A 25,495-nucleotide genomic window follows, 5' to 3' on the forward strand; every position below is an offset into this window, starting at 1 on the left:
ACAGGCCATTAGTATGTCTGGAAGGCCAAGAAGGAGAGGCAGACAGTCACAAGCCAATAAGAGAGGGCAAGCAGGCTCTGTGTCTAGTGCTGGTCCTGGAGACGGTGCATTCTCATCAGCACGTGGCCGTGGGACACGCTTGGCCTTTTTTTCGGCAGCTGGCCATGTTGAGCCGCATTGGATGACCAAGCCGTCCTCATCCTCCTCATCCTCTCTCACCCATGCCCAGGGTACTTTGGCAAAGCAGCGGCCTCTTCCCTTGGCTCAATGTCATCAGTGACTCCTTCCCTAGCCCCACCATGTCCTCCTGAGGAGTCCCTCGAACTGTTTGACCACAGTGTTGGGTACATGCTCCAGGAGGATGCCCAGCGTTTGGAAGGCTCTGATGATGATACTGAGCTCGATGAAGGCAGTAACGTGAGCACGGACAGAGGGGGTGCCCAAGAAGGACAGCAATCTGGCAGTCATGCTCCCCCCTGCTGCAGCATACTGCCAGGTTTGCTCCAGTGATGAGGAGGGGGGGATGATAAGGTCACTGACTCAACGTGGGTGCCTGATAGGAGAGAGGAGGAGGCGGCACATCACCAACGAGGCAGGATGCCCTCCAGGGGCCAGCCTAAGGGCAGCACCTTGACTGCATCACACCCCAAAGCTCCACATGTGCAGGGCGCTGCAGTCTCTGTGCGTTATTCAAAAAGTTATTTGGTGTGGGCCTTTTTTGAGACTAGACAAATGACCTATGTGCCCTGTTTGGCTCACGTCCTTAACTTGGTGGTGCAGCAGTTCTTGGGCAGGTACCCAGGCTTACAGGATGTCCTGAGGAAGGCCAGGAAAGTCTGTGTGCATTTCCGCCGGTCATATAATACCAGTGCTCGGCTGACGGACTTCCAAAAGGAGTTTAACCTGCCCAAGAACCGCCTAATCTGTAACATGCCCACCAGGTGGAACTCAACGTTGGCCATGCTGGAGCGGCTGCACACGCAGCAGAGGGCCATCAATGAGTACCTGTGCGACTATGGCACCAGGACAGGGTCAGGGGAGCTTGGTTTTTTTCCCCACGCCAGTGGGCCATGATCAGGGATGCATGCACTGTCCTGTCACCATTTGAGGAGGCCACGAGGATGGTGAGCAGTGAGCAGTGACAGTGCATGCATCAGTGACACTGTCCCCCTTGTCCACCTGTTGGAGCACACGCTGCGTGGAATAATGGACAGGGCACTTGAGGCAGAACGGAGGCAGGAAGAGGAGGACTTCCTTAGCTCTCAAGGCCCCCTTTATCCAGACAGTGTTCCTGCGTGCCCACCGATCACACAGGAAGAGGAGGAAGATTGTGTCAGTATGGAGGTGGAGCCTGGCACTCAGCATCAGCATCAGCAGCAGTCTTTAAGGGATCAGTCCCAAGAAACACATGGACTTGTATGTGGCTGGGAGGAGGTGGCTGCGGACCATGTCGTCCTTAGTGACCCAGAGGACTCCGGACCGAATGCCTCAGCAAACCAACGCTGCATGGCCTCCCTGGTCCTGCAAAGCCTGCGTAAGGATCCTCGTATTCGTGGTATCAAGAAGGACCAATACTGGCTGGCAACCCTCCTTGATCCACGTTACAAGGGTAAGGTTGCGGACCTTATCTTGCCATCGCAGAGGGAGCAGAGGATTAAACATCTTCGGGAGGCCTTGCAGAAAGGTCTGTGCAACGCGTTCCCAGAGACTGGGAACTCACAAACTCCTGTTTCTGGACAACGTGTTGCCAAGGCTTCGGTCAGTCAAAGAAGGAGCGGTGGAGAAGGTGGCCGTCTGACCGATGCGTTCAGACAATTTTTTGGTCCGCAGCCCCAAGGTATGATCGGTTCCAGCAACCATTGCCAGCGTCTGTTTTACATGGTGCAGGAATACCTAGGGGCAAGATCTGACTTGGATACCTTTCCCACCGAAAATCCTCTGGGTTACTGGGTCTTGAGGATGGATCACTGGCCAGAGCTTGCACAGTATGCAATTGAGCTACTGGCCTGTCCTGCATCCAGCGTTCTTTCGGAACGCACATTCAGTGCTGCTGGAGGCTTTGTAACCGATCACAGGGTGCGTCTGTCCACCGACTCGGTCGATCGACTGACCTTCATAAAAATGAATCAGTCTTGGATCACCACCAGCTACCAAGCACCTGATGCTGATGTAACCGAATAATTTTTTTTGAAATCTCAGATCCCTTCAAAGACTGCCTATGCTGAGTAATTATCCTCTTCCTCCTCAATCATCAAGCTGATAGCTTGTAAGAACATTTTTGGTTCTGGGCGCCACCACCAGTGTCTAAGGCCCAATTTTTCAGCCCCTGTTTAACAGATCTGTGAGGGGTTGAAGTGTTGTGGCACCAGCACCAGTGCCTAAGGCCCAATTTTTCAGCCCCTGTTTAACAGGGGCATGTAATTACAATTTTTGATGCAATACTTTGCAGCAGGGCTCATTTCTGCGTTCCAACTAGAGTATCTGTGAGGGGTTGCAGTGTTGTAGCACCAGTGCCTAAGGCCTAATTTTTCAGCCCCTGTTCAACAGGGGCATGTAATTACAATTCTTGATCTAATATTTCACAGCAGGGCCCATTTCTGCACCCACCAAGAGCGAGTGAGGACTTTCAGTGTTGTGGCGGCACCACCACCACCAAAGGCCCAATTTTTCTGCCCTTGTTCAACAGGGGCATGTAATTACAATTCTTGATCTAATATTTCACAGCAGGGCCCTGTGGGGGCTTACAGTGTTGTGGCCACAACAACACCTAAGGCCCAAATTTCTGCTGAGTATATAGGGCAGGCCCCTACTTTCAAACATCTAACTTACAAACGACTCCTACTTGCTAACGGAAGGAGACAACAGGAAGTGAGATGAAATCTACCCCTAGGAAGGAAAATTCTCTCCTGTAAGAGTTAATATGGGAAAAACATTTCTCCTTTCCACTGATGCTTTCCAATCCTTGTTCCACAAAAAACCCCAAATTTTCAAAAAACATTTGTCATTGGGACAAAAAGTGAGGTGAAATCTTCTGAAGAGGAGGAATGACAGCAAAACAAATGTCACAGGGGTGATAACCCTTCCCTATGTTTTCCAAAAAGCTTAAAAAAATTTTTTTGGCTGGAGCTAAACACGTTAAAAATGTACCCGTTAAAAATTACAAACAGATTCTACTTAACAACAAACCTACAGTCCCTGTCTTGTTTGCACCGCCTGTATACTGCTGTTCAGAGTATATAGGGCCTGGTGGCCCCCACACCTTTCCTTATTTTAATTTGGGTGCGGGGTTCCCCTTAATATCCATACAAGACCCAAAGGGCCTGGTAATGGTCTGGGGGGTACCCATGCCGTTTGTCTCACTGATTTTCATCCATATTGCCAGGACCCGACATTACATTAAACCCGCAAGCAGTTTTAAATGAGATTTTTTCCTTTAAAAATGACATTTTGTGCAGGGACTGTTCTAAACACGGGAAACACGCGGCACTTTACAGGCATACTATAGACACACTCCAGGTACGATATGTAAAGGAATATTTCACTTTTTTTTTTTTTTACTTTAAGCATCATTAAAATCACTGCTCCCGAAAAAACGGCCGTTTTAAAAGTTTTTTTTGCATTGATACATGTCCCCTGGGGTAGGACCCGGGTCCCCAAACCCTTTTTAGGACAATACCATGCAAATTAGCCTTTAAAATGAGCACTTTTGATTTCGAACATTTGAGTCCCATAGACGTCAATGGGGTTCTAACGTTCGTGCAAATTTTTGGTCCGTTCGCAGGTTCTGGTGCGAACCGAACCGGGGGGTGTTCGGCTCAGCCCTAGCCGCTAGGATTGCTTTTACATGGCTGAAAAGAATGATACCAAGATGATACCTAAACCTGCAGGCATCATTCTGGTATAACCATTCAAAGTCCAGCAACATACCAGTACGTTGCTGGTCCTTGTTGGGCATATATTGTAATGTTCTTTTTTTCATGCAGCCTGTGGGCTAAACGTAAAAAAAGAGATTGATCGTGGGTATGCCCACCATTAGAATACTGCCCTTCATCCACCCACTTCTAATGATGGGCATTCATTCACCATTTTGTTTTTTTAACTATGATGGTGAAATCACCTCCTACAGCGCTTGAGTCACTGATTTTCGTATGGTGAGAGCAAATACTGTTGTTGTCAAGATAAATAAATCAGTGCTGCAGCTGAATGGCGTACCTGAAAAGCAAACAATAACGATAAAACATTAACTCAATAAAACAACTTGATTTTTATGCCTAAAAAATATATGCAGAAGCATGGGGGCAATCCGCCCCAAATGTTAGGAGCAAATCGCTCCTCCACCCCTTCCCCCATGCGTCGGCATATATGCTCTTTTTTTTTTTTACCTGTGGTGGTGAAATCACCTCCTACAGCGCTGGAGTCACAGCTTTACGTATCGTGGGAGCAAATGCTGTTGCTGTCAGAATAAATAAACCCGTGCTGCAGCTGAATGGCGTACCTGCTAAGCAAATGATGGTTAACAATAAAACAAAGTAACATTACAGTATAACAGTAGGACATACCATACCTGCAAAGCAAATACAATAAAACATAGTGAAATAAAACATTACAGTTCTAAAATAAAATAACAGTAGAGAGAGAACAATACCTATAGAATAGAGAACGAACAATGGAGAAGACAATAGAGAGCGAACGAAAGAGAGAGAAGAAAAACAAAACCACAACTATTTTTGGCTTTTTAATTTTTTGTGGGTTTTTTTTTTGCACTTTTATATAAACTGTAAACGTTTTCTCAAAATGTGATGGCCATCTCATCTTTCGAGACCCTGTGTAAGCGTGCCTAGGACTGCAATGCTGTACCCTACGCTAACACTCTACCAGAATGTGGTAGCGTTTGAAACAGTCACCAATGCAAAGACCAGGTCGGAAACTAATCCGATTGTTGCGGCTGACGTAACATAAGGTTGATTCGCCCACCCAAGCCATTCTGTCGCAGTAAAACTGCGGTGGCTGGTCGGGAAGTGTTTAAGAGACTCTAGTTCTTCACGTTCTGCCATTAGTGTGGTATCGTCTGCATATCTCAGGTTGTTGATCATTTCTCCCGGCGATCTTAGACATATGCAATTAGTTTTGTCCTGAATCCTAATTCCGACAAACAAAATTTTTCGATAAACTATATTTTTCCGAATATTTGTAAATTCGAAAATCTGAAATAACTATTAAATTATAGGTATTGGAATTTCCTTTCAAATTTGTCTGTTAGTGAATGTAACGAATACGAATTTATCTAAAGTTACGAATTAGCCGAAATAACGAATGCCGTATAAAAACGAATGGAACGTAACAAATTAATAATAACAATTTTTAACTTTTTATTATTAATTAGTTACGTTCCATTTGTTTAGATGCGGCATTTCATTATTTTGGATCATTCTTAACCCAAAAAACTTAAATCCGGCTTGTGATTTGTCGATCCTGGCATTTCGCATGATGTACTCTGCCTATGAGTTAAATAAGTAGGGTGACGATATACATTCTTGCCGCACTCCTCTCTCAATTTTGAACCAGTCAGTTGTTGCATGTCCTGTTCTAACTGTTGCTTCTTGACTTGCATACAAGTTTTTCAGAAGACAGGTGAGGTGGTCTGGTATTCCCATTTCTTTCAGCATTTGCCACATCTTGTTGTGATCCACACAATAGAAGTCATATAGTCATATAAATTATGTTGTTCAATTTCCATCAGTTTGACAAACAACTATATATTGGGATACCTGGAAAAATGAACGGAAGGGGGGTAATTTTGTGTTTACATTTTGAGGTTTGTGAAGGGACCTTTCACTTCTGAACTTGATGATGAGACTTGTGTGTCTGTTTTTGTTGTGTGTTTTTTTTTTTTTTTTTAGCAAATTTCTTCCTTAGGCTGGGTTTGCACTATTGCGAATTGGATGCAGGTTTCCCACATCCACTTATCACGTCAGAATATTATGACCGACTCTCGATGTAACCGGTTCACACAGCTCTGGGACAGCTGCGGTGCCAATTGCACAGGAGTCCTATACATCTTCTGGTCTGTTTCAGGTCCAAATTCAGCCAAAAATTCGGACCGAAATCAGACCTGAAACGGTCAACAGGGATGCACCCGACCCCTGCTGTGAGCCGCTCTGCACGGCAGCGTGAACCCAGCCCAAGAGTTAATTTCCTAGCAAATAAATTCGGGTCGTCTATTAAGTCAAAAAGAACAAAGTTAGAACTAAGTAATTTTGCAGCTCAGTCAAACACCCCATTTAGTTCAGCTATTCACCGAAAATATTAACTGGACAAGGGTTCAGTCTGAACTTGAAACACATACCTACTTCTGTGGATGATATCTTAACAGTTGTTAAAGTGGAATCAAAGCTGACCATATGTGAATCGAAAATCATCCAGTTCAGCAGGACACATGCATCTAACTAAATCTTCTGATTTGTGGAAAAAACAATTAAGGCCAATTTATTCACTTTATACTTTGTAATTCACTGCTCTGCTTTTTTGGAATATTAAAGTGGTTACAAACAAGATATACTATAAAAAGATACATTTTTTATTTTGCCTATAAAAACTAACTGCACCTATGACACTGCTGTCACAAAGCATTATGTATTTTCTAAACAGAGGGCACAGCAGAAGCTGTTTGCTGTATCTATGCTTTCAGATTACCAGTCCTTAATTTAGCCACTTGACCTCCCCCTGATGACCAGGGCATGTTTTGCTATTCAGCACTGTGCTACTTTAACTGGCAATTGGTCAGTCATGCAACATTGTACACAAATTCAATGTTTTAATATTTTTTTTCCCAAACAAATAGAGATTTCCTTTGGTGGTATTTAATCACCACTGTTTTTTATGCTATATAAATGAAAAAATACCCCACATTTTTAAAAACAGTGATGATTTCTACTTTGTTATAAAACATATCCAACATCATCAAATTTCTTCATACATTTAAGCTAAAATGCATGCTGCTACATGCCTCTGGTAAAAAATTCCAATAAGTGTATATTAGACATGTGTGGTTTGTTTCATTACGAATTAATATTTGGACAAATTTTTCGTTATTCGGATATATCCGAATGCCCAAATTACAATATAAACAAAACTTTTTAAGGAATGCTCCGAATAATTTCCAAAATTCGGACTGAAATTCGAATCAAATTTTATATTGAACTTCAGTCAAATTCTAACTATACATAATGCTGAAATCAAAAACTGTGTGTTATTAGAGTACCATTTCGAAATAATGCTGTTTTTGTTAAGCCGAAGGTGATTTATAGAGTCATTGTAATCATTTGATGAAGATATTTCTTTTGTTCACTTGCTGCATGGCCTAGCACAAAGGGATTTAATAAAATAACGAGGCATAGCAACAGTTTATAATTTTCACAATATTTATTTATCTTGGCATTTAAATAAATGGCCACGGTGTTATCCAAGGGGTAACCTGATAATAACTTAAATTTAAATGAAATATGAGCCAACCTGGCTAAAAATTTGTTAATCAAAATTACGCGGTGTCCATCCATACAATGCTGGACGACTACTCCCCCACTGAACAACACCATGACTTCTCAGAAATAGGGAGGGTGGGTGGGAGTTGCGGTCCGGTCCGACGGCTAGTGACTGACTGCCCTCAGCTCCTATTCTCTGCTCCCTCCACATGGGCTTTACACCCGCCCATTCTGACCAATCCACTGCTTGATACCACTGACCAATCCCATGGCTGTTGTTGTCCAGGAAAACCGCTGCAACCAATGACAACCTGTGAGTACAGAAAGCAGGGAGAAGAGATCTGCAGACCCCCTTTGAGCTATCCCATGGTGGCCCCGCACATTGCTATGACCTTTCAATTGGCTAGCACAAAGGGATTTAATAAAATAACGAGACATAGAAATAGTTTAGAATTTTCACAATATTTATTTATCTCGGAATTTAAATAACACCATGGCCATTTATCCAAGGGGTAACCTGATAACTTAAATTTAAATGAAATATGAGCCACCCTGGCTAAAAATGTGTTAAACAAAATTACACGGTGTCCATCCAGACAATGCTGGATGACTACTCCCCACCGGCTAAAGCCAGAAGAGAAGCTACTGGCTGAGCCCCCCCCCCCCCAACACCGTGGCTGTTTCAATCAAATTTTGTAGGCCCATCATAAATATGTCTAGGCCAATTGCTGATAAATGCACCAAATCATCACGAAACAAACCCGGAACAAAACCTTCTAACTCAGCGTAGCGAAATGATAATCCACCAGACGAAAACAGGAAGTTATGAATGGTCCTATTGAGACGTTTCCTAATCCTATCACATAGAATAGGCTACCAGAGGGAGTCCAGATAGGCCTAGGAATCATCTCAGAGAATGCTAAAACAGCAGATGGAAACAGAATCCTTACAGAATAAAAGGTCCCTTTTTATTTCACAGAGCAGATCCCATGTTTTGACCTTCCCTAAATCGTTAGCCTCGGCATGAATGCCTAAAACTTGAGGGGAGGGCCAGATGCTAGACAAATGAATCAAATGGTCTCTCAGACTACGTCACCTTTAACCCCTAATGCCCGACCAAAAAAACTGAGAATTTATTAGTGTCCAGACCTAGATTGGAGTAGGTCCTAGTTCCGGAATGTTTATCAGCCCAGAAAACATAAGAATTACCCACTATCCAGATATTGGATTTGGAAGAATCTGAAAAGAGAAATCACAAAGTTAGTAGATCTGGGCGGACATATATATCTTGTACCTATCACTGCTCCAACAGCCTACCTTTTTCAAAACATCTGCAGTTAACCCATAGAATCAGCTGTAGTAGCCGCCCCAATCCTAAAGGAATGAGATAAAAAGCAAAAACCTGAAAGATTCAGGCTTTTCAAACAGGAGGCTAATATAGCTGAAAACTGATACCTTGTTAAAGAGGACAGGTACTGGTTACTAAACAAGGAATCAGTAGAAGTCGGTCTTACCGAAAGATGCTTGGCAACATGTGAGACCGTGCATTTTACAGGATTAGTGGAGCTGGCTAGAGAAATCCAATGGCCCCTACCTACATGCAGGGATTTGGACCTACAAAGGAAAAGTTTCAGGAACCCTTCACCTAAAGACACATGGTAAAAACGAAGAAAAGAGGTAGACCTTTTATGCATGGCTGTAAATTCCCCAACCCTCAGGGCTCTCAAAAAGGCAATTGCAAAGGCAGCTCTGAAGAGGAAAAGCTCAAACTCCGAAAAACGAACCTCCTTCAAAACCCAGAGAAGGTCAATTAACAAATTAACCAAAATGGGGCGCCTATTATCACACGTAGGTCTGGACCGCCTAAGGTCTTTGAGCACTTGACTAACCTGAAAGAAAGAAGTTAATGCCGGTAAACCGGCAAAATTTAGAAAGAAGGACACACCTGCTAACTTTCTGCTTACTGACGCGGGACCGAGTTTGGTCTGAATCAACCTAGACACGAACGCCAGAGAGACATATGCGGTCACATCCAAGGCATTCAGGCCCAACTCATGACAAAATGAACACCATCTGAACCAAGAATAGTGATAGTCTAGCCAAGTCTTTCTTGATACTGAGTTTTTTAGGTTAGACAGTATCCGTTCCAAATTAAGCCACAGAGGAAATCTTGGCAAGGGGTGCCGTATTGATCTACTGATGGAGCCAATTCCCGAAACTTCTCGAACTGCAAATGAGATAAAGTGTCAGCTATGTTATTATGTATCCCTGCTATGTGCGTCACTTTCACCCACATATTAAAATGCATGCAGTGTAATACTAGAAAATGCAGCAATTTAATAACTGGTTCAGTCTTAGAGGATAAAGTATTAATGGCAAAGAAAACACCCTTGCTATCCGTGTGCACCAAAACTCTGCGTTTTTTAAAAGCATCCTTCCATACCACTATGGAAACTATTTCCGGGAATAATTCCAGGAGGACAAGATTCTGAAGAATGTCCTGCTGCAACCAATCCGAGTGCCACTCAGCGGCGCACCACTGACCGTCCATAAAGGCTCCAAAGCCCAAGGATCCAGCGGCATCTGTGAAGAAACTCAACTGATAGTTAATAAATTTGTGTTGCCATATTGTGGAACCATTAAAATCACATAAAAAGGCATCCCAAACTTTCAGATCCTCCCTAATGCTTTTGGAGATACAGATGTGAGAATATGGATTCTTAAAACCTTTGGTAACCAAAGCAAACCTCTGGGGAAAAAAATCTGGCCATAGGAATGACCCTGGGTGCGAAAGCAAAAAGACCCAATAAAGACTGGGCTTCTTTCAATAACACCTTTCTTTTCAATAGAAAGACTGAGATAATTGATCTCATCTTTTGAAGTTTGTGTAAGGGCAATCTGAACTCCATTAGCGAGGAGTCAATTGTAATCCCCAAAAATTTGATAGTGGTAGAAGGAAAAACCATCTTTTCTGGTGCCAGCGGAACCCCAAAGTCAGGGGCGGATCCAGGGGGGGGCAACGGGGCAATTGCCCCCTCCGAGAAATGCGGGTGAATGTGAGAGCAGGGTGTGAGAGAGAGCCCGCCGGCGCGCGGCTCCTTTAGTGAGAGAGCCGCTGAGCGGCTCCGTGATTGAAGGAGGAGCCGGGTGGCTCCGTGAGTGAAGGAGGAGCCGGGCGGCTCCGTGACTGAGAGAGCCGCTGAGCGGCTCCGTGAGTGAAGGAGGAGCCGGGCGGCTCCGTGACTGAGAGAGCCGCTGGGCGGCTCCATGAGTGAGGGAGCCGCCGGGTGGCTCCAGGTGAGAGAGAGCCGCCGCTGACTGACATGTGCCGCTCAATGTGTTTGTGGGCGGGCTGCTGCTTGCTGGCCAATCAGGGAGCCGGCGGGCGGGGGAGCAGGGAGATGACATCATCTCTCACCGCCCGGCACCCGCCCTGCATCCCTGCAGTTCAACTTCCCCTCCTCCATGCAGGCAGCTGCGGCAGCAGAGAGATTACATCATCTCTCTGCTGCCTGTCTCTGGGACACAAGAGACCACCTTAGCAGGTGGCAAGTGACAGGCTACATGGCAAGTGACAATCCGCAACATGTGGCAGGTGACGTGGCAAGTGACAATCTTCATCTGGTGACAGGCGACGTGGCAAGTGACAATCTGCATCTGGTGACAGGTGACGTGGCAAGTGACAATCCGCAACATGTGGCAGGCGACGTGGCAAGTGACATGGCAAGTGACAATCCGCAACGTGGCAGGCAACGTGGCAAGTGACAATCTGCATCTGGTGACAGGCGACGTGGCAAGTGACAATCCGCAACATGTGGCAGGCGACGTGGCAAGTGACATGGCAAGTGACAATCCACAACGTGGCAGGCGACGTGGCAAGTGACATGGCAAGTGACAATCCGCAACATTGCAGGCGACGTAGCAAGTGACATGGCAAGTGACAATCCGCAACGTGGCAGGCGACGTGGCAAGTGACAATCTGCATCTGGTGACAGGCGACATGGCAAGTGACAATCCGTAACATGTGGCAGGCGACGTGGCAAGTGACAATCTGCATCTGGTGACAGGTGACGTGGCAAGTGACACACTCGGGGCTCCCACTGATTCTGCATTATGGTGAGTTAAACTATTTAATTTTTTATAACAATGTAATTATAGTAATAACGCGCTTCAATCATCCTGACACCATAACAACCATGGTGCCGTGATGATTGAAGCGCCAACACCAGCCAGATGTACCCCAAAAAATATATTTTCTGGCAGTGCCCCTCCCGAGACTAGACTCTGGATCCGCCCCTGCCCAAAGTATTCACATATGCCAAAAAACAGTTGTAATGACTCTACACAAGCAGAGGAGCCGACAGGGCCAACAAATAAAGTCATCCAAATAATGCAAAAAACCCCCGGAAGGACAAGATACTGACAAAACCCACTGCAAAAATGTACAAAAGGCTTCAAAATAAAAACATGACATGTTTTGACATGACATTGGCATACATTTGTTGAAATAGAATTGACCTTGAAATTGAAAACCTAAGGAATTGAAACCTTGTGGGTGCACTGGTAGCAAGCGAAATGCAGATTTGACATCTGCCTTAGCCAATAAGGCACCATGTCCCTGTTGCCTCAAAATAACAAGAGCGTCATCAAAGGAAGACTAGGACACTGGGGTTTCTACATCAGAAACTTCATCATTCAGTGAAGAGTCCGATGGATAAGAAAGATGATGTATCAATCAAAAACAGCCACTCTCCTTTTTAGGAATGATACCCAAGGGGGAGAGCCTAAAATTTGGAAATGGCAGTAAGAAAAAGGGGCCAGCTATCCTACCTTCAGTAACTTCTTTGGAGATTTTATCTTGTACCACAGACTAATTTATATAAGCAGATTTTAAATTCCTTACCATATTACAGCCCGACCCAATAAAAGAGGGAACCAGAAAACCATCCCTAAAGCCATCAATTAGCAGGGTTGCCATCCTGCGATCTGGATAGCGTTCCAACCAGGGAAGCATTCTTACTAGACTCACTGGGGTCAAGGCTTTTTCCAATAGCGTCCTTGAGAAGTGATTGAAAAGAGGTTGAGGCAGATCTATGAAAGCATCTGCTGGCAGAATGGTTCCCATTACAGTGGAAGCACTCATGCCTATACCTGCAGTTAGGAACTTGCATTGCCCTTCATTGAAAGCAAAACAAAATCTCTTGCGAAATGTAATTTGTGGAGTAGACCCTACCCTCGGGGTGAATTGAGGTTTTGGAGGCAACATTAAATTTAACCATATAACCATAAGCCTACGTCCTTAGACCCCCAATGTAAAGAGGGGTGAACTGCCAATTTCTGCCAAAAATTCTCGTCATAGGTGTACCAAGCATAACCACGAAAATGACGAAATGCTTCAGCAATGATATCCAAATGCTGGAATAAACCCGAGCATTTACTGGGGAAGCATTCTCCCATAACAGCCGCATAAATGCAAAAGGCCTGTAACCAGTTCTGGAAGGTTTTGGGAATGGCTTTCCTCCTATCCTCTTCCGTACGTTCCCTTGCCTGTTTGTCAGATTTAGACAAATTCTTTTGAAGCAGGTAATAATGACAATATGTCGATGAATTCGCCCCTCCAAATTTTTTCCTTAGTTTTTAGCTAAATGAAAGCCCACATGGCATGGCCTCTTTAAAAGAGGATTCGACAATTTATAGCAGCTGAGGACCGCAAAGGCCAAGGGTTACCTAACATTGGGGGAGTTAATGGGTACTCTAGAACGGGGTAAAAATCCATTATCCACCACTTCTTCCTGTAAAGCAGATTCACTCAAACCTTGCCACAGAGAACGAATGTCTGCCGTATAATCAGCAGAGTGAAAATTTTCCTTTGCACCATGAAAATGTGCCCCTGTATCATCAGAATCTTTATTATTACTGCTCCATGCACCAGTGACCTGTGCTCCTTCTAACTCTAAGTCCTCATGCACACGGACGTTTTTACAGCTGCTTTTTTGAGCTTTTTTTGCAGCTTAAAAAGGCCTGTCTATGTTAGTCTATGGCTTCATGCCCACCTAGGCGTTTTTGAGTTGCAAGTGGCATAGGCGTTTTTAAGCTGTAAAAAAAACCCAGGACCAGTGGGTTCTGAAAGACGTTTTTCAGCTGTAAAAACGCTCTAACGCTGAAAAACGCTCAAAAACGCTCAAAAACGTCATTCACCAACGTTTTTCAGCGTTTTTGATCCATTGAAAAAAAAAAAAAAAAAAAAAAAAATTTGAAAAAAAAAAAAAAACGCTCAAAAACGCTAAAGCGGAAAAACGCTCAAAAACGCTCAAAAACGCTATTGCAAAAACGCTGAAAAAAGCTGAAAAAAGTTAAAAAAAATCACTGCAAAGATACTGGCGTTTTCATAACGTTTTTTTAACAGCCTGTGTGCATGAGGGCTAACATTTGCACAAATAGATTGTGCTCCTTTTAAATTGTTGTAATACATTAGATAAAGATGTAACCTACAATGACAGTTCAGAGACATTAGAATGAGTAGTGCTGCTCTGCCTCATGTGAGGTGCACTCTTCTTTAAAGAACTGCCAGCCCTGTCCCCGCCTCTCAGCTGAGGAGAAGCATTAGTCTTTAGGCGTTTCTTTTTCCTGACAGGCTGCTGACATGTCCCACTCCTGACCGCGGCAGTCTCTTCTTCTTCATTAGGGGTTGTAATGGCCACCCTCACAGGCGGAGCTGAGCCTTGTCCCTCCTCCAGACACCACAGCAGCCATTCTTTGCCCCCCTCACCTTCGGCTTTCTCCAAAAGGTGGCTTTTCTTTCTGCCTGGAGAACGGCACTCCATAGCTGCAGAGGACTGGAGTTGCAGTCCGGTCCGACGGCTAGTGACTGACTGCCCTCAGCTCCTATTCTCTGCTCCCTCCGCGCGGCTTTACACATACCCATTCTAACCAATCCACTGCTTGATACCGCTGACCAATCCCATGGCTGTTGCTGCCCGGGGATACCGCTGAAACCAATGACAACCTGTGAATACAGAAAGCAGGGAGAAGAGATCTGCAGAACCCCTTTGAGCTATTCCATGGTGACCCCCCCCTGCCCATTTATGTGACCTTTCATTCAAATCAAACAATATAACATTTTCGTTTCGACCAATTTGAAAATTTTATAAATTTTTTAAAAATTTCGATTAAAAAATCAGTAAATTCGAAGAAAATTCTGAATACGAATTGAATGAATCAACTGAGTTGAACTAAACAAAATAACTAGATTAACGAATCAAAATACATTTTTTCATCATGCACATGTCTAATATATTAATTGGTTTGTGTGAAAGTTATAGCGTCTGCAAACTTATATATATATATATATATATATATATAATAAATTTGAAAACTTATCAATCCTGATGAACTGATGGACTCTCATTTCTTGAGGCCCTAAAATGCCAGGACAGTACAAATACTCACCAAATATAGGGTATTTAGTAAGAGCCATGGTGAGTTTTTTGAAAATTAAGAATTTACATACATTTTGTTTACATACTGTCACTAGTGCAGTACAGCGTGATCATTTGACTGGAGTGGCCAGTGATCAGGGATACTGACTAGTGAATTTTGTTTAAAATGTATTTATTTTTTTTTTTATTCTTCTTTGACGATTTCTTTTTTTGTCATCACCATAGTGACACTGTACTACTCTGGTGGAAGATCAGAGATTTGTACACTATTATTGCTTATAACAGTGATGATCACTGTTATAAGCAATAGTTTTAGCTGCCATGAATGAAAGAAATTAAGGACAACTAAAACCATTGCTTATAACAGTTACATAGTTACAGTACATAGTTAGTCAGGTTGAAAAAAGACACAACTCCATCCAGTTCAACCAAAAAAAAAAAAAAAATTATACAATCTCATACACACAATCCTTCACCCACAGTGGATCCAGAGGAAGGCGAAAAACCCCAGCAATGCATGATTCAATTTGCTATAGTAGGGGAAAAAATTCCTTCCTGATCCCCCGAAAAGGCAATCGGATTTTGGATCAACTGTATCTATAAATGTCATTACCCGGTTATATTATGAACATTTAGGAAAGAATCAAGGCCTTTTTTAAAGCAATCTAATGAGCTAGCCAGAACCACCTCTGGAGGGAGTCGATTCCACATTTTCACAGCTCTTACTGTGAAGAAACCTTTCTGTATTTGGAGATGAAATCTTTTTTCCTCTAGACGTAAAGCGTGCCCCCTTGTCCTCCTGTGATGACCTTAAAGTGAATAACCAAGGTCACTTTATGGACCTCCTTATGTATTTGTACATATTGATCATACCCCCACTTAATCTCTTCTCAAGAGTAAATAAATTCAGTTCCTCTAATCTTTTCTCATAACTGAGTTCCTCCTCCCTGCCTCTTATCTTTTCTGCACTTTCTCCAGTTCCCTGATACAGCTATAGGGTATAGGGTGCTGTGATTGGCCCATAGCTTAAAGGTAAAGTATCTGTGATCAGGTGTAATGATAAATATCTTCTGCTGACACAATGCCCCGGTACCTGGCACAACAAACATTGATATAAAAAACTTTTTTTTTTCTATTTAAAAGCCTATGGCGTGTATAAACACACCCAAAAACATCACCCGGTGCCAAAAAATGTGCACACACATAAAGAGTGAAAAAGAGCAGATGGGTACACAAATGTGCCTTGCCCTGAATCCTTCACAAGGGTACTTACAATTGGTCCGTCTGGCCGAAACCAGACGGACCCCGTTCTCTGGAGGGCCTGCCGAAACAGACCCACCCAAGTACTAGGTGAGGCTCCCCTGAAGGGAGTCCCCATGAGAGAGGGTGAACCAAGCCAAAAGGCCTATAATCCACCCCCTCCCAAGACTTTCAGGGCTGGCCCGAGGACCCGCAACCCTACTCATCACACAGTGCAACAAACCATGTACAAACATAAAAATACAAAAAGTGACAAACATAGGCTTAATGAATAAAATAAAGCGGGGAAGGGATAAGTGAAGAGGAGAGTGAAAAAGTGGCCATTGTGTGAAACAATGACCAGGCCCTCCAGGCAGGAATAAAAAAAATTCCTCTGGTCCCAGCCAAAAGGCCCGGCCCAAGAGGCAGGTGCTAAAAACAGTGTACGGTGCAGTGACCGTGGTGCCTCAAATCAAAGTGACTCCCACTCACTGATTTTTTGGCACCCCTGGACTACCACTCCAGGGGCACATACTCCATAGGCTTTCAGGACCAACCCTGACCAACGGCCCAGACCACAGCCGCCCCCACTCCAGGCAGAAAGGCATGAAGTTCAGGGAGCTTGGTGAGAGCCCTTTACCATCAGGCTCCACAGTCGCTCCCATCACTCCTTCCTAATTACATTCGGGAAATACTAACCACTCCCCCCCCTCAAAAAGGGGAGTAAGTGTTCTTTCCCGAATAACTGTCCGTAGCTAGAGCTACCACAATCTAGGCCAGAAGGCCAGGGACCCGACCCTCTGGCCAGACCCAGATGCAGCACCCATCCTCACAAGGAGCACCCTTCCGGACGGCTCAGACTCGGCCAGCCCCCAGTATCGGTCGGGCAGCTTGGCATAGTCCCTGCTGAAACCACCTTTCCAGGCACTATAACACCATTGGAATTGCTGGCCCTCCCCAATGAGAGTAGTGCAGCGCCTCCTCTGGAAACTGATAAGAACAGATACTACACTTGATCTTAGCCAAAAGGCCGAGAAGCGATATACTCGAGTTCGAAAAAAACTGTCAAAAATGTTAAAAATGACAAGAGACAGTTTTTGACAATTCCTTTATTTAAATGCTTCTTCTATCTTCTGTCTTCTTTCTTCTGTCTTCTTTCTTCTTTCTTCTGTCTTCTATCTTCTATCTTCTTTCTTCTATCTTCCTTCGGTTTCTTCCTCCATCTTCTGGTTCTTCCTCCGGTGTTCTCATCCGGCATCTTCCTCCGCGGCGCCTGCGTCTTCTTTCCTTCTCCTCGGGCCGCTCCGCATCCATGATGGCATGGAGGGAGGCTCCCGCTGTGTGATGCTTCTCCTCTTCTGACGGTTCTTAAATAACGGGGGAGGGGCCACCTAGTGACTCCGCCCCCTCTGACACACGGGGACTTGACGGGGACTTCCCTGTGGCATTCTCCGTGATGTCAGAGGGGGGCGGGGTTACGTAACGGGTGACACTGCCCCCCTCTGACGTCACGGCGTGCGACGCTACAGCAGAATGGCACCAACGCGGATGCTATAATGAAGGTGCGAAAGGCACAAACAGCAACCCAGGAGTGGGAAGTAAATAAACCGACGACATGCATCGCAAGACCCCACCCCAAACCTGTAGTGCTGACACCGCCTGTCATGGAGCGTATCTGTGGGCTGGATGGAGAATATTCACAGGGCACTGTGACCTATATGCACCCACAGCGTACAGCAGAATATGGGAACCAATCCCGCTGTACACCCTCGGGCGTCCGTACGGGGATCTAAAGCCAATAAAACGAAGGGACTTCCAGAGTGGGCAGCACAGCACAAATTAGCACGATATGAGAAAAAAAACCCAGAAAAAAGATAATAGGGTGAATAATAAAATATAAAGTCACATGTGTGTGATATAGCTCTTTACCAAAATATTACATCAACTACCCGAGTCAAAACCATCAAACATGAATTACTTGTACATACAGTGTATATTACAAATTAATTAGTGACAATACCTCATTATAAGAGGAAAAAACTGGCAATTGCATGTCGAAACCCTTCCGAACCCAGCCCGGTGCACACGAAACCAAGATCCCCAAGCTCTCAGGGCAAGGTAAGGGACAGGACAGCTGGGGGGAGGGGGGGCCCCGAACCCGTTACAAAAAAGGTTTGTAACTGATTCCCTCATTGAGCCCCGGATGCCTGTAATGAATAGATCCATCTGGTCTCTAATTGTAATAACTTTTTATCCAAGTCACCCCCCCCCCCGTTCTTGTTGGGGTAAAAGCTCCAAACTAAAGAAGCCAATGGTTTTAAGATTGAAATTATGATATAATCCTACATGGCGACTAATAGGTGTCTCCATCCTGTATTTTGCAACTAAGGAAACGTGACCCCTAATCCTGCAGTATAAGGGACGTTTCGTTTTCCCTATATAGACGGCTCCACAGGAGCACTTCATTATATAGACTGAGCCCACTGACTGGCAGTTAGTCCTGTATTTAGGGGCCCATGTTTTATTGTCCGGAAGTACAACATTTCTTCCCTCAAGAATAAAGGCACAAAAGTTACACCTGCCACAGCGGTAAGTGCCAGGTGTTTGGGGTCTAACTGTGTCTATATCTTGATGGTGACTGGCCAACAAAATGTCCTGTAAGGACCGGGACCTCTTATACATAATCTCGGGATACGGTTTGACAAACCTTGAGATTCTCTGGTCTGCTGTCAGCAAATACTAAAATTTGTTGTAAATATTCCATATCTTTCTATGTTGTCGATTGAACTTTGTTACGATACGTGTTGATGTTGTGGTTTTCTCATGTCCAGGCTTGTACAACAGGGCATGTCTGTTCTGGCAATTCTCTCTGTTGAATGCCTTCTTAAGGTATGTCCTGCTGTAACCCCTAATTAGGAGGCGATCACGCAGTCTATTTGCTTCCCGCTGAAAGTCTTCTTGCTGCGTGCAATTTTGTCTGTTACGTAAAGATTGACTATACGGTATGCTCTCGATCAGTCTCTCAGGATGAGAACTTGTGGCATGTAGTAGGCCATTGCCTGCTGATGGTTTCCTAAATAGGGTGGAACATAAAGCCCCTGACTCATTGATAACAATTTCCACGTCCAAAAAGGTCATTCTAGACTGATCAAAAGCATAGGTAAATTTAACATTGTACGTATTCGTTTGCAGGCTCTCCAAAAATTCCAATAAGCTCTCCTTTGATCCTGGCCAAACCATCAGGACATTGTCAATATAACGGTTCCATGATAGTATCTGACTAATTTGTGCCGATCTAGATTCATTTGAAAATGAATCCCGTTCCCACCCCCCCAGGTACAGGTTTGCATAAGAGGGGGCACATTTGGCCCCCATAGCAACTCCCTGTACCTGGAGGTAGTGGGAACCCTTGAATATGAAGATGTTATGGGTCAAAAAAAGCTCAATAGCTCGACAACAAAATCATTGTATTTCTGGGAGTCAATGTCACGTTCAGCTAGAAATTCACATATGACCTCAACCCCCCTTGTATGCGGTATGGAATTGTAAAGGGCTTTAATATCTATCGCAACCAACCAGCAACCCGGGGGTAGCACCAATCCATCTGTAATTTTAATAATTCGATAGTATCCTTTACATACGAAAATAAGCCCTTAACATGTGGGTACAAATATTCATCTACTAATTGACTCGCTTTTTTTGTTAGAGAGCCACATCCAGATGTAATGGGACAGCCCGGGGGACAAGACAGATTTTTATGCACTTTTGGTAGTGCATAAAACGTAGGGGTGGTGAAGTTGGTCGTATTCAAAAGTTCAAAAGTTTTTTTGGTCTATAGTGCCTTTATTTTTGACCCTTGCTATGATATCATAATATTTGGTCGCGTAGTAATTCACATGAGACACTGGGACAGATCTGTACCAGGTCTTATTTAGGATGATATCGTAACACATTCTCTCATATTGGTCCGTATCCATGATAACAAGGTTGCCCCCTTTATCCGATGGCTTTATCACAATGTTTTTGTTGGAACTAAGATTGTGCAATGCTTGTTTGAAATTTTTTGATAAATTGGGCGCTGAACCCTGCTGCCAATTAGTGGACTCTATTTCCTTGGTGACTTGAATCATGAAGGCCCAAATATTGGAGTTCCCTTGAAGAATCGGAAATGATCTAGACTTTGGTTTATAGGTTTTGGGTGCACCAAAGGAGAAGCTACCCAGAATATTCAAAAGGAAAGGTCGGGTGACCATGGGCAGGGTACATGGTACTCCGGACCCCACCCCTGAAGGATTGAACACATAACCCACTTCTTCAGGATTGCTCTCGTCCCACAGGTCCATTAGGTCCTGTAAGGCTTTTAGGTCCTCAAATGTTACACCAGTCAAATTGGAATTAGGTTGGCATGGAAATTCAACTGTATTTGATTCCTTATCATAGAGTACTTTGTACATAAGATGTCTGGCAAAGACATGCAGGTCCTTGATTAACTCAAATTTGTCTGCATTCTCATCCGGGCAGAACGTAAGGCTGAGCTTAAGCACTCTGTCCTCATCCTGCGACAACGGATGAGATGACAAATTAATAATATCGAGTTCATTCCGATTTTGTGTGCATGCAGAACCGGGACAATCTACTTTTAAAGGCTGGTTTGTTCGGGTGGACGTGGACATGACAGTAGATGCACGTTTAGAGTCATGAACATTAGAGGTGAAAATGGGCGCTGTACGTAAGTCCAGCGGAGGGCCAGATGTAGAAGGGCGATGTTCATTAAGATGTTGGGACATGGGGCCCGCAGGTGTTGAAACGTGGTTAATTTTTGTTATCGACGTGGTCAGTATTGCTGATGAGTGGTTTAATACATTACTGGTCATCGTAGTGTTAGGAGTGGTACATTTTTGTGGTCGTTGTGGGCGTGTTTTTTTGTCCTTATTGGGGCCTTGTGTTGGCTTTGAATATTCCTGGGAGCTAGCCTCGCTTTCCTTCCTCCTTTTCCTAGATGCACCGTCCAATCTCTTGGGCCGTGTGAAAATAGGAACATAGGATGCCGAGGACATTGAGGAGGTATCTGATTCAGCCAGATTCAAATCACTCGCCGGGGGATGCCAGACTAGGAGGACCTCCCCGGCGTGGAAGTCTACTCACTTGATTCCACTGATATGCCTGTTCAAGGTCATAAGCCTTCTTATCCCGCAAAAATGTATTATCTTTCGATTTAATCAAACTAGTGGCATATTTAATGAGATGTTCTTTAAGTGTTTTATTTCTGTCCGAGAAACTTATATGTGAGCAGATATTCTTATGATCCTCCTGCCACTTCAGAATATCTTTGTCTATTTCTACCAAATCAATTTTACATTGGTCGCTAAGAATCTGCATCATTTGCAAAGAACATGATTGTAAATTCGCCTCCCAATTCTTTTTCATAGCAGGTTCTATCTTTTTGATGTTGGGAAAGATTTGGATTCTCAGGCCTCAGGGTACAACCTGATTGGTTATATATCTGTCAAAGAACTCCCTGTGCCAAAAGATCCGAGTCTTTCTTTCCACTAAACGCTGTAGGCCCACAAAGTAGTTATCAACATCTGCTTCGCTGTTCTCATCCTTTGAGCGAACTAATTTAACCTCCGACACAAAACCATCCCATGCCTGACCACAATAGCCCGCCATTGCCGGTCCCCACTCACCCAAAGGTGTCAGTGTCACACCATAAAGGAAAGAAATTTGGAGATCAGGAGAGCACGCACCGAGACTGGGTCCAAAGAGGGACAAAAACGACCCGCTGCCAGTTAATACAAAAACAAAAACAAAAACAGAAAAAGAGAAACAAATTACATTTTTTTAAATTTATGATAATAATAACATACTACAACAAAAGCTAGTCCTACATTTCTCTGTATAAATAACAGAGTGCATATAATCTAATCTATGGAGCCTGAATTCAAAGCCATGAGAATATCATGGGTGTGTTATCCACCCTGTAAATAGGCAAGTGAATGGGCAGAATTCAGTTCCAAGACTCTTAATATAGTACCAACATCCCTAAAATTCAGAAAAAGCAAAAAATGGAGATAGGGGACTTTTAGGGGACTTTTAGGGTACATAGAAAATAAACATACTAAAATCTAAAAATATATTATTTACCGTATTTCAAAAATTTATAAAAAGTGAAACATACAGTGTATAACACAGTCATAGGTACATACACATTTGCCTATTATATGACAACGAAACAGACTGTAATCACATATGTATAAATAGGTATCATGTCCACATTTTTTCAACATGTTTCACTGATGTGGCTTTATCAGGAAAGAGACACAACGTTTTATTCAATAACCATAAAAACATACAATCTTCCAGCTCTTGGTGTATGAGAAGAAAAAAAGAGAAAATACAAAATTAACACATTTTTTCTATCCATTATCAACACACATATGGGGGAAAAAAAAAAGGGGGGGGGGGGGACATTCCACCTCCCATACCTTGAAGGGCGTGAGGGTGTACTCAGGAGATGTTGCTCACAGAAATGTGGCAACGCATATCCACACCTGGGTCCCAGAGTGGCCAGATCTCCCATAGGGGGAGATGTAGCTTTTATCCGGAATCACTCAATGGTGCCTGTAACACATAACATGTATTCAAAATTTATAGGGTATGAACAGGGGGAGAACATGTTTAAAACAGGCTTCACTCAAACATGAACTCACCCCCAGAGTGGAGAAAACTTAAGTAGAATATTTGCTGGGAGCTCATATGGACGGAATAGAAAGATTATCATGATGGGAGTCTCTGGGAGCTTGTGTGTCAATGGGCGGTGGTTACAGGTAACTCAAATGTTCTGGCCAGTAATATGCTAATTCCCTTAAATATGGATTAAAGCATGAACATTATGGCGGAGCCCTTATTACTATTTGTATAACAGTATTTCAATTTCTCCTTTGCTGTTTTTTCTGACAGGTTTGGCCCTGCAACTGCATTTTTTGGCTGTTGACCGTGCTGACTGATCACCCTTTTGTTTTGCTGCATATATCTCTACTACCTCGCGGTTTATCATGACCGCTGGGCATTAAGGGCTTTTGAAAAGTAGGTATCATTACCGGCTTTTGTAATATCTTTAATATAAGTGCGATTTATATGCAGTTGTATTAACTGAAAGATAATCTTTCTATTCCGTCCATATGAGCTCCCAGCGAATATTCTACCTAAGTTTTCTCCACTCTGGGGGTGAGTTCATGTTTGAGTGAAGCCTGTTTTAAATATGTTCTCCCCCTGTTCATACCCTATAAATTTTGAATACATGTTATGTGTTACAGGCACCATTGTGTGATTCCGGATAAAAGTTACATCTCCCCTATGGGAGATCTGGCCACTCTGGGACCCAGATGTGCATATGCGTTGCCAAATTTCTGTGAGTAACATCTCCTGAGTACACCCTCACGCCCTTCAAGGTATGGGAGGTGGAATGTCCCCCCCCCCCTTTTTTTTCCATATGTGTGTTGCTAATGGATAGAAAAAATATTATGTGTTAATTTTGTATTTTCTCTTTCTTCTCCACCAAGAGCTAGAAGATTGTATGTTTTTATGGTTATTGAATAAAACGTTATGTCCCTTTCCTGATGAAGCCACATCGGCGAAACATGTTGAAAAATGTGGACATGATACCTATTCATACATATGTGATTACAGTCTGTTTCGCTGTCATCTAATAGGCAAATGTGTATGTACCTATGACTGTGTTATACACTGTATGTTTCACTTTTTATAAATTTTTGAAATAAATAATATATTTTTAGATTTTAGTATGTTTATTCTCTATGTACCCTAAAAGTCCCCTATCTCCATTTTTTGCTTTCACTTAATGTGAAACAGAGCGACGTGGCAATATGCAATCAAATAGGATATAACAATGTTCAGTGATTTAGATATAAGAGTTCATATAGAAGCAAATTGCACTGGAATGAAATAAAAGAGCCCCACAAGCCGTGATGAGGATAAGGTAAGCTTTTTTTAAGCCGTCACCATCAACCACTTATAAGGTCCCCCAGACCTTAGTTAGATCCAGCTGTTAGACTAGCCAAAGTTCTGGTGTTTCTGCCAATGAGGGAGGTTGAAAGAGTGCATTTTCCCTGGTGAAATTTTACTATGCACATGTGACCACGCTTATATAAGTGTCACACTCTATGATAAGCCTTGTATGTGACCATAGACACCTAGGAGATCTTATAAGTGGTTGATGATGATGACGACTTAAAAAGCTCATCTTATCCTTTCATGTTTTATATCTAAAATTACTGAACATTTTATTCTTATATCCAATTTTTTTGCATATTGCCTTATCGCTCAGTTTCATAATAAGCGATCGAATTGTACACATTGATGTCCATAATAGACACTTGGGGGTAGGATTCTGGAATTATTATAATATGATTTGAGCACTGCACTAGTTTTTTTTATACCATGTGATAGCCATGGGCCAATCACAGCAGTAAGCAAAACCATCATGAATGGAAGCTATTCATGACAGTTTTGTTGATATTCTAATCATGTGATTGCTATAATTAATCACAGCAATCACATGATACCCTGGCCGCTCACAGAGCCCGGGTACTGAGCACCGTGATTGGCTGTGTCTGGTGGACATAGCGATCATGGGATCGTGCTGCAAACCGCTCACACGGACTGCAGGAGACCTGCATGGCATGCTGATCATCAGATCGCTAGATCTGTTAATGCAATGCTTTCCAGGCTTCTAAAATATAGATAGATAATAGATATAGATAATATATATATATATATATATATATATATATATATATATATATAATATATTTTTTTTTTTTTCAAGTTCAAAGGGGCAGCGGGGAAACTCAAATAGGTACAAATTTTTCTCACAGGAATCTTAACAACTACGTTCCAGAAAAATTTCACTTAATTACTTTCAATCATCTGTAGAGCTTTTTGCCGTTTGGGACTGTCTCCCCAAACGGAAGAAATAGTATTTTAAAAATGAATGTGCATCCCTGTCCATTATAAAAGAGTTTACACAGTTGGCAGATTGCCTGCCCAGAATAAAAACATAGTTTTTTAAACGATCTAGGGGAATAGGTTTTCTGGATCCAGTTCACTACCACCACCAGGCAGAAACATGCCATTTCTAAGAGTTGGATGTTCCTGGGGTCGGCCATGTCCCCCTATCCCCCATGAGCACTTTCATGTTTATGAAGCACAAGCCCATTGTCCATGAGAGATCACCCTATTCTAGGTACTACTCACAAAATTATCCTCAGGACTTGCCCCACAGTAATTAACTCAGTGGGCTCCATTCACAGAACC

The 25,495-nt window shown here is 43.3% G+C and overlaps 1 protein-coding gene and 1 non-coding gene across 2 annotated transcripts in view; one reads left to right on the top strand and one right to left on the bottom strand.

The window, feature by feature from the left end:
* Positions 1-25,495, top strand: part of DRGX (dorsal root ganglia homeobox) — a 408,932-nt gene that overhangs the window by 48,733 nt on the left and 334,704 nt on the right. The gene's annotated exons all lie outside the window — the stretch shown is intronic.
* Positions 17,009-17,201, bottom strand: LOC141106931 (U2 spliceosomal RNA). Its single transcript, XR_012235749.1, has one exon. It is a non-coding gene; the product is annotated as a U2 spliceosomal RNA (small nuclear RNA).

The sequence above is a fragment of the Aquarana catesbeiana genome, linkage group LG08, assembly GCF_042186555.1.
Source record: "Aquarana catesbeiana isolate 2022-GZ linkage group LG08, ASM4218655v1, whole genome shotgun sequence".
Taxonomy (NCBI): Eukaryota; Metazoa; Chordata; class Amphibia; order Anura; family Ranidae; genus Aquarana; species Aquarana catesbeiana.